The 14,249-nt window shown below is 38.0% G+C and overlaps 1 protein-coding gene across 10 annotated transcripts in view; it reads right to left on the reverse strand.

The window, feature by feature from the left end:
- Positions 1–14,249, reverse strand: part of ZBTB20 (zinc finger and BTB domain containing 20) — a 675,920-nt gene that overhangs the window by 639,052 nt on the left and 22,619 nt on the right. For 8 of the 10 annotated variants that reach the window (XM_072993813.2, XM_072993814.2, XM_078389964.1 and 5 more), the window contains exon 1: positions 1–14,249. This exon is cut by the window's right edge and continues 22,619 nt beyond it. The exons of the other annotated variants lie outside the window; for them this stretch is intronic. The gene's annotated coding sequence lies outside the window, so the exon portion shown is untranslated. 10 annotated transcript variants of the gene reach the window in all.

The raw sequence follows: 14,249 nt of genomic DNA on the forward strand, positions 1-14,249 counted from the left end.
CTTGTTCCCCAGTCCTCAGTGTGTCTCCTCATAGTCGCTGTCTCCCTGGAAGTGCAGTGTGAATGGTAATGACTGCCTGCCTCCCTAATGAGTCCATTTTCCTGCTCTTGATGTTGTGTATATACACACACTGCAACCTACCTTACAAACCACAGAGACGAGAGAAAGAGAGAGAGGAGAGAGAGAGAGAGCAAGCGAGAGTGTGAGAGACAGAAAGAGAGAGAGAGAGAGGGAGAAAAGCACACACAGACAAAGCCCTCCTACCAGACAGCAGACAACCCTCCTTCCCCTATCTAGCAAAATACAACTCAGCTAATGCAGCAACAGGTTCAACGCTGCCAGGCTGAGACCGTGTAACAGAACGGGCATAGATACAAATACAGATATATATATAGTGGGGATCAGGATTGCTGGCAAACAAGCCGTTTAATGTCAGCTGGCCCCACCTTCCTTATTTATGTTACAGGATGTTGGAATGCATTGTTCCAGGCAGTCCACATAATTATCATAAATACATTTTTGTGCATATTAGCAGGGAGGGCTGGAAGGCATCAGCCACTCTGCTTTGTAACCTGATAGCTTTTAACACATGCATGGAAGGTGTAAACATATCTCTTTTGACAGGCAAACGACACAAAGCCCACTGATTACTGAGCATGAGATCTTTTTAAGAAAGCAACTCCTGAAGATAGATTTCCCCGACAATAGTGGAGCAGGGAAAACTGATCTTGCTCGGAGGAGGGAAGCTCTAGAAAAGGCTGCCAGTAAACAAATTAAGAGAGGGCAATTCTCCAAGCATTCCCTTCCCCCAAACACATATATATTAGGAATCCTGTCTCCACAACAGCTATAATAATGTCCTCTACTTATGTCTGAACAGGTGCAACATGTACTATAGTACATAAGATCATACATATAGTACATACTATAACAAGAACAGAAATAATCCATTTTTCAAATTGTAAAGAGAACATGATTTTTAAAACTATAAGGTAGTAGCCCTTTTCGGTCACACTCAATTTGATTTTTAAAAAAAGATACATCATGATTTGGATGAGTAAAATAAGTTTTAAAACATTTTGCCATATCTAAAGGCTTCCCACCCCACCCAGTTCTCAATTTGTAAATATTTTGAGTAGCACAAGTTTCTATAATTTTCCTTCTGAGCTACAGAGACAGAAAAATGTACACAAACATCTCACAGGTGAGTAACAACCAAATCTTCTAACGATACATTATTAGTAAGCTTGTCAGGGTTTCATAAACAGAGGTTTTCAGTTTGCCGGGCTGAGGTGGGGAATAAGGATCAAAATATGTCCTTAATCTATTAACATATGAGCTCTTCAACCTTTCATTGATCTACATTCTAGAACTGAATATGCTCAGTTTTCAGGTTAGCAGAACATTCTACAATTAAGAAGATGAGAGAGACTGATACAGAATAAGTACAAAAGAAAAGGGGGGGTCATATAATTTTCTGTGGCTATCCCATGAGCAAATGTGCCCATAACAACCAAAGGTATTTACAAGGTATTTAGTGAAATGACCATGTGAATAAAAGATTCACACTCCTGCTAGTGACAAATGATTTTACTAGTAAATGCGCAGGCAGAGAATGATTAGAAGCATATGAGACATTTTGAAGATATTCCTTATTTTAGCTACTTCAAGAGAGAAACAGGGTATTAATATAAGTAGTATACCCCAAAGTCACTCTAACCCTGAAAATGTTGACAGGAGCACAGCTATGTACATATCTGCATATACACATGTCCAGTAGAATTATAAAATCATAGAATAATGGAAAGAACCCAAAGATCATGTAGTCTGACCTCTTGCCAATGCAAGAAATCTACAGGTAGAGCATGCCTGAGCAATGTTTAAAAGCCTATAACAAAGGAGAGTCCACCACCTTCAGAGACAACCTATTTCATTACTAATCAGTTCTTATCAGGAAATTCCTTTAAAGTGTGGTCAAAAGTACAAGAATACCTTGTAATCTGATACATAAATACAAACATAAAGTAGTTACAACTAGAGATGTACATCCTAGCTTGTTTCATCATAGAAGAATGTAGTTGAAGGGGCCTATAAGGCCACTGAATCCAGACTTTACAGGAAAGGATGAGGAACTGCATCCCATTACCACCCCATATTGTGAAAGGGCAAGATGTTTTCAGTTGCTATCGACTTTATGCTTTAATGCAAACTATGTAATATGCCCAATTGTATGAAACTGGAATACCTGATGCTTTGTTATTTTTTAGAAATCTACAGTTCCAGATAGGTTCTCTGGATCACAACAATCAGCTAGTCCTTCTGTGATTGCAGTGTGGGGAGTGCTTTGCTTCTTAAAGAGAAAGTACATTAATTTTGTAAAGACAACCCCATTTTTGGTAAACTGCAAAATCTTGATGAGACGAATACTACTTTTCTCTTATGCTGAAGCAAACGATCTTATGGATTACAAAATCTCTCATCTAGTCATGCTATGACACCCTGAATCAACAAGGAATATAGCAAATATCTTTTCCATACCTAAATACAGCCGGAAGTCCTTCCCAGTCTATAGTTTTCATTGTCTTCTACTCTTTACCCTACTTCAGTTCCTCTACGTTCGTTATTCTCATGCATCTATGGTTCAGACTGTACATTGCTAGGGCCAGGAACTTATCTTTTCATTCTAAAGTAGCATGCACGTAGAAACACACACCTACCTTACAGGCTTGTAACGCTAATTTCAAAGATAATGCAAACATTATAGCCTCAAAAGATGATGATGCAAACATTATAGCCTCAAAAGATCATCTTCATCTCAGAATTAATCCTAACTAGAACTCAGTCTTCTCTCCCACTCATCTACTTGCCTTTTTTTGCTGCTGTAATGACAGAATTATGAGAAAATAGAGGATTCTATTTCTAACCCCAAGAACAATGCCAGATTCTGGAAAAGAAAAAAGAGAGAGACCTTGCTACTTTTTTCCAATCAATGGCTGCCACTAGAACAAGAGTCCAGATAAGTAACTGGATAGAAAATGAATGTTTGAAGATACACTGGAAAGATTGGAAGGAAGGATGAGCTCCTGTAAACTAGTTGCATAATAAGGGCATGACAAACCCCATTGGTCTGGAAAGAAAGAAACCATTTTCTGAGTTTGCACAGGGAAGTACAGATTTCTGAGGGAATTTGGCCCAACAGTATAATGTACATTTTACTAGAAGAGAGAAATACTGTGGCCTTACTGATAAAATAATGAACTGACACTGTTGGCATAAGTTCAAATTCTTAAAGTACTGCATAGAAAAGCCAGAATTTTATATCCCTGTTCTACTAAACAGCTTAAGCTACTCTTATGCTGTCCCTTACTTAGGAAGGAAGGAAGGTGAAATATGCTATTTCTTCTCCATTTGCCAATACCCACTTATTTCTGCCAGAAAGTAGGGATTGGCAAATGGAGAAGAAATAGTATATTTCTTACAAGAATTCTTAAGTTTCTTCACATTTGTCAGCCTGTGCCCAGAAGAGATAGGAGTTTACCTGTCCAAAAGGCATCAACAAATATACTGTTGCTAGAGAAGGAGGGGGCACAGCTTGCGGGGATGGGATAAGATGGCAGCAGCAGCTAGGGCTAAGAAAATGACTCCCAGGACTGGTCACCTCATTGTGTTTTTGTGTGTTTTTTTTTGGGAGGGGGAGGCCAAGATAGGCAGCCCTGCAATAGATTCCACACATGCTTGCATTAAGAGTCTAACATGAATCAGATCCAAATCAATGTGCTTCATGCAGATTTCTCATAATTCTAACTGATCTTTTGCTGGTAATTGTTTCTCCCTTTTAAGGGAAAAGGCATATATTATGGTGTTAAAATAGAAAAGAAACTTCCTTACACACTGGTTCAGAGATAAATGGGGGGGGGAGGAGAGAATATTCTATATAAACCTTCTTGACATACACAATCCTATTAACATTCCAAACACCATTTTGAGCAAAATTAAATAGCTCTAATTTTATAAAAGCCAATTAAAAATACGTATAAGAAGAAACCTGCTGGAGCAAACCAGTAGACTCAACATCATATTTCCCACAATGGCCACACTGATGCCTCTGGGAGGTACATATGAGCAGGGCATGAGTGCAAAAGCTCTCTTCCAGCGCAATCCAGCAGAAATCTGGAGGCTGCATATAGCTGTCATGACTAGAAGGCATGGGAATAATTATCCACAAAGGATGTATCCAATCCCCTCTTAATATCTTCTAATCAAGTGGCCACTACCACAATGTGGGGCAGCAAACTCCACAAATTATTTACTAGTTCAAGTATTTCCTATTGTCTATTCTGCATTTTCTGCCAAACTATTTCTTTGGGTGATCTTGTACTTCTAGACTTATGGGGTGGGGAATTTCTTTTATCCACGTTTTCATGCTACATGTCATTGCATTAAACTTTAAATATTTCTAGCTGGCTTTTTTCTCAACTGAAAAGCCTTAAAGACTGAATTCTTTTACCAAAACAAAGATGTTATAGTCCCTTGATTATACTGAACAATATTTTCTGCACGTTTTCCAGGTGTATACATTTTCTTATATGGAATAACCAAAACTGTATACTATACTCCAATGTTGTGTGCATTATGCACTGTCAAGCTGTATCCAACTTACAGTGACCTTAATAGGATTTTCAAGGTAAGTACGATATTTGAGTAGGGTTTTTTTTACTAGAGCCACCCACCCTCTGTGAGTTTCCATGGCCAAATGGGGACCTGAACCCAAATCTCTGAGCTATCCACTAATCCACACTGGGTACCTTACTCCAATGCTGACACACCATAAATTTATTTGGAGATATTGCAATATTGGCTGTGTTATATATCAGTCCTTTCCCTAATAACAAGCTTCAGGTTATCTATGAATCATTTCCAATACAAACGTGCATGGAACTATTTTCTTTTTCTTATCCTAGTTATGACTATCCATTTTTTTCCTACCATTCATTGTTCTTGAATTTATTGCCAATATACAAGAGAACCAATGTATTCACCAGCCTACATTAGGAATTTTTTGAAAGGGCAAGTAACCAATATCTACCAAATCACTCCATCGCCCATAGACTTGTAGATGGTCTTAAAGAACTCTACAAGTTCAGTGATGTAGGACTTACTTTTCAAGAAATGTTTATTCTTATTTAGCAGGACTTGTCCTTCTGAAAGGTTGATAATTTTGTTTTTAACAATGATTTGCACCAATTTACCTAGAATTTACAAATTGTTTCTCATCAAATTAACTATGCAATATTTACTCATTTCAGAACACTGGCAGATGCCAAATCCCATGTGATTAAAAAAATTTAATGTCTCACTGCCTCTATTTGACTTAGTCCTTCATCGTCATCGTCGTCTAGTCGTTTAGTCGTGTCCGACTCTTCGTGAAGCCATGAACCAGAGCACGCCAGGCCCTCCTATCTTCCACTGCCTCCCGTAGTTGTGTCAAATTCATCTTGGTTGCTTCGATGACACTGTCCAACCATCTCATCCTCTGTCGTCCCCTTCTCCTCTTGCCTTCACACTTTCCCAACATCAAGGTCTTTTCCAAGGAGTCTTCTCTTCTCATGAGATGGCCAAAGTACTGCAGCCTCAGCTTCAGGATCTGTAGTGCTTCATACTCCCTACTTTAAAGAAGTCAGTTCAGGCATAAGTACCTATTCTGCATCTTCCATGCAAATTAATTCTCTTAGCTACTGTTCAATTTCTCAATTTAACTTTAACGCATACTCCACTTCCTCATTACCTACATATTTAACCATCTCTTTGCTGGTTTCCTCCTTTTGATATATACTAAAATTTGTTTTATTGTCTATCTTAATGTTTACAGTAATATGCTCTACACATTCTTTTTTTTCTTCCTTTGTTGTTGATTAACATTCTTTTCTGCACATGTATTCAGTGGGAAAGTAGGCCAGGGACCAAAATACCTAGTAGTTAACACAAGGCATCTTGAAGTAGACATAGTACAAATTCCCCTGTGTCTTATAAGAGGTAACTTCACTGAAATGAAAGATTCTAGCTGTAATTCTTGTAATTATGTAACAGTTATGGTGCTGCATAAACAAAGAAGTATCTGTTTTCTTGAACCGCATATTATCAGCTACTGAAATACACATTAGTAACAACAGCAGCGACAAAGGGGTCTAAGACAATTAACTCAGCATGGTCCCATAGTCACCTAAAAGTATAAAGTATCTTTGTTAGTAGGAAGAATCTTCTGTGAGCTGAGTGCAGCTTGAAAAAGTATAATGAAAATTATATTCCACTTGAAGGAATACTGAACCTTTTATTTCAACCCTTCTGGTATTCAGTAACATAGCTTGCTCCAAGTTAACAACATTCTTGTCATGACAACCAATTAGTGTAACCAGCCCTAGCAGACAGACTTATGTGCATGTGATTTGAAGGAAATGATACATTAAGAATGACTATCAGTAGCTAAATTTCAGTTCTAAAACCAGAAGAAAAATAAGTGGGTTTATACTAGTGCAGTTCTTTGAATATTCTCTTTGAAGATACCAGTTCTTAACACCAATTTATATGTTACAAGCACAGTACGATTGCCTCTAAAACACATTCATCCCATATAGGGCTTCACTGCTGGCCTGAGGCCTATAATCAGCTTCCCTGTGGGTTAAACAGATTTCAAAGCATGCACCTATGCCAGAACTGTAGGTTTCCAGAGGAAATGTAATGTTCGCATGGATAATCCCCCCACAATTTAGTAGAACCATGTGGGAAAGAATTACAAATGCAGTGCATGTACAATTTCACTTAAATAAGCAGAGAAAGGTTCCCTAACATGCAGAAGCACTTTCAAAATGGCACAATCGAGTTAACTGTAACTTTGTATCAATCTAGAATACAGTTGCTAGCTCTATACTGTGTGGCAGCAGTTTCTTAACCTTTTCTTTATTATTGGGTCCCTTTAAGTATCTTTTGTTGCCATGGACCACCAAGACTTAACTCAAGAGTTAAAACCTTGAAGTGCACCAAATATTTCTTTAAAGTTTCTCATTAATGGTTTCATAGATATTCCTTGCTATAATGGCAACACTTTTTAAGATGACTGAAAGAAGTTTTATTTCGCTTGGAATAAGATGCCCCCACAATCAACAGCATCAGTTCTTTTACATTTCAAATTAAGATGCCAATCCATTCTGAGGCTCAGCCAAAATGTATTGTTATGAAATTCACTGCTATAATATCAAAAAGTTACTTTACCCAACAATAACTATACAGAAATTGAAAAAGAAACACAATCATGAAGTTCATCTGAACACTCACTCACACTGACAGTGATTCCAACTCTCTTCCTGCGGCTTCTGATTGTCTCTGCAGTAACAAGAAAGGTCATGTGCTGTCTCTCAGCCACTCAGCATAATTCACTTGCATGTTCTCACCATGTGCAAATACATCAAACTGCTATTTGCTATCAAACAGTTATTTTCAGAACCAATTTTCCCTTTTGTTTGTTTTTAATGGAGGCAATAGGTTAGAAAAGTCACATTTTACACAAACAAGCAAGGAAAATTAAGATTTCTTTCTTTCTTTCTTTCTTTCTTTCTTTCTTTCTTTCTTTCTTTCTTTCTTTCTTTCTTTCTTTCTTTCTTTCTTTCTTTCTATTCTAACTGCAAAAGATCCTAACCCCTTGTGAGGACATTGTAGCCTGCCCAGGAGTCCACAGATCACAGGTTAAGAACCTTTGCTGTATTAGATGCATGAGTTTCACAAGAAGCAATGAACTTGCTATTACAGGTCTACAAACTATCTGCTCACTCATGTTGCCTTTAGCTCTGTATGCAGAATAGCAACATATAAATGGGAATATAATATAGTTATTTAAGACAATGAGGCCCTAATCACTGACAGTTCTTAAATCTAAACCATTGCACCACGAGGCGGTTGAAAGAAACTGAAATGGGAGCCTTGGCACCAAGGTACACAAAGAGCCTCGTGGCGCAGTGGTTAAACTGCTGTACTGCAGCCAAAACTGTACTCATGACCTGGAGTTCAATCCCAGGTAGCCAGCTCAAGATTGATTCAGCCTTCTATCCTTCAGAGGTCGGTAAAATGAGTACCTAGCTCGCTGGGGGGGGGGGGGGATGTGTAGCCTGCATAATTAACTTGTAAACTGCCCAGAGAGTGCTTGAAGCACTATGGGGCGGTATATAAGTAGCACACTTTGCTTTGCTTTTATACGAAGGGGAGGGGCCTTATTCTAATGTGTTTTTTGCTACCACAGAATCTCTGTAACTTTCCGATGAGGCTCCACGTAGGCACGGATCACCCAGGGTGTGATTCACAGAGGCCACAAAGAAGAACTTATTTTAAGTTGTACATTTAAAAACAGGAGATAAAAACAGTAATACTTGTGAAGGAAACATGAAGCTTCTCAAGAAAAAAAAAATCTTCATGCAGTCAACCCAGTACACTTTGATTAGCTAGCGTTTGAAAATGGCACATTTCTGGCCTTTTAGCCTAAGATCCCAACATTGGACTTACAGACCAAGCCAAACCATGCATTGGATACAACAATACACTATGAGGGTTCCACTGCCTCCTGATATTTGCACTTCAGTTGAAACTAGTCATATATACACACAAATAGTAGAACTTGAAACAAAGCTAAAACCAGTGAATCTGGCATCAGTCACTGTCAAACTAGTCTCACAGAATTGCACAACCTGTCCAAACAGACAGAAACACAGACACAAAAGATCTATCTGACCCCAGCTTTCTTTAGCTTGGCTGCATCTCCCCATCCTGTTTCCAAAGTGACAGCCTTGACTATTCAGTTGTCTCTACTGATGTCCTGCAGTGCATGTGCAACTTCATTCAAATGTGATGAGAAAGATACCAATTAAACAAGCACAAGAGCCCTGCAGCTTGCCAGCCTGATTCAAATTAGATACCTGTATGAAGTGATTAAAATTGGAGTTTTAAAACCTGACAAATAATAAGAGGACAGTGTATTTGATTTATATCAGCAGGGGATAACCAGAACGTAAAAGGGCCATGTGAATGTTCCATATCCCTATAGAATTATAGTTGAAATATGAGGAAGATTTAACAAAGGAAATGCTATGTGCTCTGTTGTATTTCAGCAAGTACAACATATAACAGTATGCATCATTCTGAACATGTTTACCCACATACCCCAAAAATACTCTTAATAAAGAAGATCAAGATAAAAGACTATTTTTGAAAAATGTAAAACAATCAACATAAAAAAGGATTTTTTTTTAAAAAAAAGTTAAAGTACCTTTAGAATATTGTAAAAACTGGGGGAATAGAAACAATGAACTATATGTGCACAGAGGCAAATTTCTCTACAAGATGCGTTTGAAGGACAGGGTGCCATAACCAAAATGGCAATTTCCACATTGAACTTCTACTCTTCCTCAGAAGAAGTCTATCTAGATGAGACCTTCCAATGATTAATCCAAAGATGCGATGAACTGGTATAAGTGAAGGCAGTTCAACAAAAGTCTGGTCCTAAGCCATGTAGGCATCTGAAGGTAAGCAACAGTACTTTGAGTTGGCAGAGACAGAGACCAAAAGGAAGGCACACATGTGTTCCACTGTCTATGTTCTTGATTCTTGCTCATCATGGCTAATCACATAAAACTGGGTGGCTTGAGGTAAAATGATGTTTTTTTGCACATAGGAAATGTCCTCACTATCATGAAATCTGGTTTAGTGAGTTCTAGCTGTGGAACTACAGGTTGGAAGTTTGATTCCCTACTGTGCCTCCTGAAAGAAGATCTACCTGTGTAATCACAGACAAGCTAAAAAGTTCCAGGGTGCTTCCTAAAGGAAATGGTAAATTACTTCTGTTTATTCGCCACCTAGAAATGCATGGAAGGGGTCACCATATGTGGCACAGTGATTAAACAGCTGTACAGGATTCCGTCCTTCAGAAGACGGTAAATTGAGTACCCAGCTTGCTGGGGTGGGGGCCAATGTGTAGCCTGCATAATTAAATTGTAAGAGTGCTTTAAGCACTATGGGGTGGTATATAAGTAGTGTGCTTTATAAGTCAGAATTGACTGGACAGCACACATTATTATTATATAGTTACATTTATATATCAGATACTCATAAAGCATACAGGTTAATTCAACAACCACTCCACTTATAACACACCAAACGTTTTAGTTTATACACACCACCATATAATATTTTAGCTTATATACACCACCATATAATATTTCTTTCAACAATTAAATGTGCAATAACTATAACTTAGTTATAAATAGCCCCCCCCAGCGTAAAATATGCAGTAGCAGATTAAACAACCACAACACATACTCCCCTAATATAATTTTAGAGGCAGTAGCAGCAATCAGAATTGTACACAACATACCAACAATTTTTGTATACTGTATAAAGGTATTATAATACTGAATGTAAAAAGGCCATGCAAATATTCCATATGACTATAGAATTCCTAACAAACGTTCAATATCCCATGCTCATGGCACAGTGGCTAAACTGCAGTACTACAGCAGGCCTCTCATATCCACAAGATCAGTATCCACAGTTTTGTTTATCCACAGTCTGAAAATATTTAAAATATTAAATGAAAAAAAAACCAGAAATACATATTTCCATAATGTAATTTCCAGAACTGGCCACCAGAGGGAATCTAGAAGGTATATACCCAAAGAGGTCACTCATCCTTGGTTGCTCCATGTTGGGCTTGGAGGGTTACACTGGTTGGCAGACGGGTCACCTGATACGGGGATTCGCCCCTTATGCTACATCAATGCTGTTCTGCTGCAAGCAGTCCAAGTACTGTATGGCCTTTCATTATCCATCAATAATTCATTCTGCAATAAAGGCATTATAGTAAATGTTGGTGTATGTTACTGGTGGGCTGGGGAATGTGCTGGGTCATTGCCTGGTTTCACAAAACTCTTAGCTCCAATACTTGTATCTGGGAGATCTACATCAATCTACTGAACTGTCCACATATGCCAGCTGACTACTTCCTATTCTATAGCTACTTTACTATCCATAAAAAGCATAGTTCTCTTCTTCCCTTACTAAGTACATTCAGAAACCTTTACTGAAGAACTTTATCAAAAGCTGTTTGCAAGTATCACTAAAATGTCTAGCTAACCACATGCATATTATTGTTTTCAGAATACTCTTACAAATTAGTAAGGCACAGAAGCCATGCCGATTCTTTCCTACTATATGTTTGATAATTTTTATCCCTAGAAACACTTTTCACCAAATGACTCCAGGCAAACAGTAAAATAACTGACCTGTAATTTCACAGATCCTTTTTTGATTTTTTAAATAAAATTCTACCTACCGGTACTAGATCTTAGGGATAGGTTACATATTTTTGTTATCAAATGAGCAATGTCTGAATTCTTTAAGAACTATAGGGTGCATACACTCTGCATCTGGTGATTTCTTCGTGCTTAATTAGCCAATAAGACCTAGAATTTAATTTCTTGTTCTCATTATCTGCCTCGAATCTCTCTTTCTGAACAGTCATATGAGGAGCAGGTGTCTGCCCCACATCATCCAGAGTAAAAGAGATGCAAAGTATTAATTTATATCCTGAACTTTATGTCCATGAGCTTTATGAACTCTGTCTTACCATGCAGTAGGATAACATCTTTAAATCACACTTTGCTATAATAAATGTTTGTTTGTTTGTCTGTTCGACTTGTATGCTGCCCACACCCTGCGAATATCAAATTTTATCTTATTTACAATGTATACTATCATATTAATAAGCTGTAGCAGCTATAGAATGTTGTCTAAAGCCCATGGTAGACTCGGGAAGAAACCAAAGGAAGAAACCAAAATTGAAGTAACAGCATAACAAGTAAAAGCATTACATGTAATATATTATTTTTCCAGCTAACAGCAGCAGTCCTTTTGGGCTTTTTAAGGACAAAGGGTAAGTGGGTAAGTGGGTAAGTGGGTAAGTAAGTAAGTAAGTAAGTAAGTAAGTAAGTAAGTAAGGAAGGAAGGAAGGAAGGAAGGAAGGAAGGAAGGAAGGAAGGAAGGAAGGAAGGAAGGAAGGAAGGAAGGAATTGTTCTGTCCCCTTAATTAAAGGATGGACCAAAATAATTGGGCACATTGGGGGGAAGACTTATTTTCCATGTTTGGCTATTTTTTTCACTTTTTAGATTTAAAAAAAAGATGAGAAGAGCATAAAAGTAACAAGTAATAGAACACAAAAATTCAGACAATGAGTAAGAGCAAATGGTTTCAGAGAAAATCAAGTCATGCTAATAACTCTTTTTTTAAAGTAAGTTTATAAATTCATAAGTAAACACGTATAGGATTACACACTTACCAGAACTGTACAAAATTCAGATTGTGGTGGATTAAGGAGTAGATCTTTGTTACACAAACTGAGTCCACTTTTAGAATCTCTCCACCTAGATGGGTGACACCTACCCCAGTCTTGATTACTTATCTGTAAGCAATTTTGAAGCAATTGGGAGAATGCTAAACAGAATCTATTTTGTAATGATGATGATGATGATGATGTGCCATCAAGTCAATTCTGATTTATGGTGACCCTTTTCAGGGTTTTCCAGGTAGAGAGTACTCAGAAATGGTTTACCATTTCCTTCTTCTAGCAGTGACTTGGGACCTTGGGACTGTGCAGGTTGCCCAAGGCTACACAGGCTGGTTCTACTCAAAGGAGGCACAGTGGAGAATCAAACTCCCAACTGAGCCTGTGAAGGAGAGACAGAAAAAGGAGAGAAAGAACAGAGTGAGCCATCCTCACAAATAGAAACACTTGAGCATGCGAAGGGAATAAAGGAGGGAGAAATAATTGAACAAAAAGAAGTAATGATAGAGAAAAATGGAGAGCTAGAATCAAAAGAAGAATGGGGGAAAGTAGAGATCTGTTTAGTAGAGGAGGGAGAAAGAAAGAGAAAAAGAGGAGTTAAATGCATTCAGTGTGGGAGGAAGATATAAAAGATCAAGGGGAGAAGAGGTTTTTCAGTATATCAGAAAGGGAGATGGTAAGAGTAAAGGAAGCGGATAGAAAAGGGAAAGGAGTCGAATCTACCTGTGAGAAAACGCGCAGGCTTTTGAAAGATTTTCCGAACTTGAAGGTTGGTGGACTACTACCCAATCCAGAATTAAAAGGAGAGGGAGAAACAACGTTTGAGACACTAGAATGGACAGTAGTTATCTTTCCGCAGGACGAGGACATGGAAAGAAAGTGATCCGGCTGGACCAGACGTACAACCAACCCCTGAAAGAAGGAGACTGGGGTCGATATCCGTGCTGTGGGACAATATGTACGGTGCGGAGTGCCCCACTGAGGAACCCTATGGATCAGGAGCGGTTTGGTCCAGGCCCCCAGTGAGTTGGCCGCATCTACAAACCAAGTTTACATCATCATATTATGGACACTTACCAAATTTAAGCTGTTTTGGTCCAATAGAAGTGATTGTGGACTCACCAAAGATTAATGAAAATAAAGTTGTTAAAGTTTCAAAAAAGTCTCAGTCATTATTTCCCGCCAAAAAAGAGGAACTGGTCCAAATTTCAAATGAACCCAGTCACAGAACCAGACACATAAACCACTGAGCTATACCCAGCCAGTATTATAATCAACAAAGCAGTGAAGATTAGAAGCTCCTGAGCCATCCCAGTCATAAATTAACGGACAAGCTCATAAGCTCCTGAGCTCAAAGGAAAGGTCTTCCAAAAGCCCATCAGATTTAATTAATAAAAAGGTGACAGAAGGGTGTGTCCCCTCCTCCTGAAGTTGGATATTGAAAACAAACAAACAAGCCCAGTGGTTTATATTTAAAGAAAAATACATTTTCATATTTTTTGCTGAAAAATAGTGAAATACAAATATCTTTTACATCATAAGAGAAGGCAGAAAATACTTCAATTAAAATTGATAGCTCAAATCAAAGAATGAAAGCCATTGTAAAATAGATAGGTAGAAGAGTGAATAATAAAAGAAAGTAGAGCATGTAGAGCATAACAGGTTTTCTATATTTAAAAAATCCTTCCCTTAAGGAACATTAAATAGCTTTCCTTGTAGCTTTGTAAGAATATATTTTCCATTGTATTAATTAAAGCTAACTGAAAATTTAACATTCTTCAGACAAAGGGGATTCCGTAGATCCCTGAAGGTGCAGGTAATATAGAACTGATGGTTGTTGTGGGTGAAAGCCTTCGAGAATACATTAATATA

The sequence above is a fragment of the Pogona vitticeps genome, chromosome 3 (assembly GCF_051106095.1).
Source record: "Pogona vitticeps strain Pit_001003342236 chromosome 3, PviZW2.1, whole genome shotgun sequence".
Lineage (NCBI taxonomy): Eukaryota > Metazoa > Chordata > Lepidosauria > Squamata > Agamidae > Pogona > Pogona vitticeps.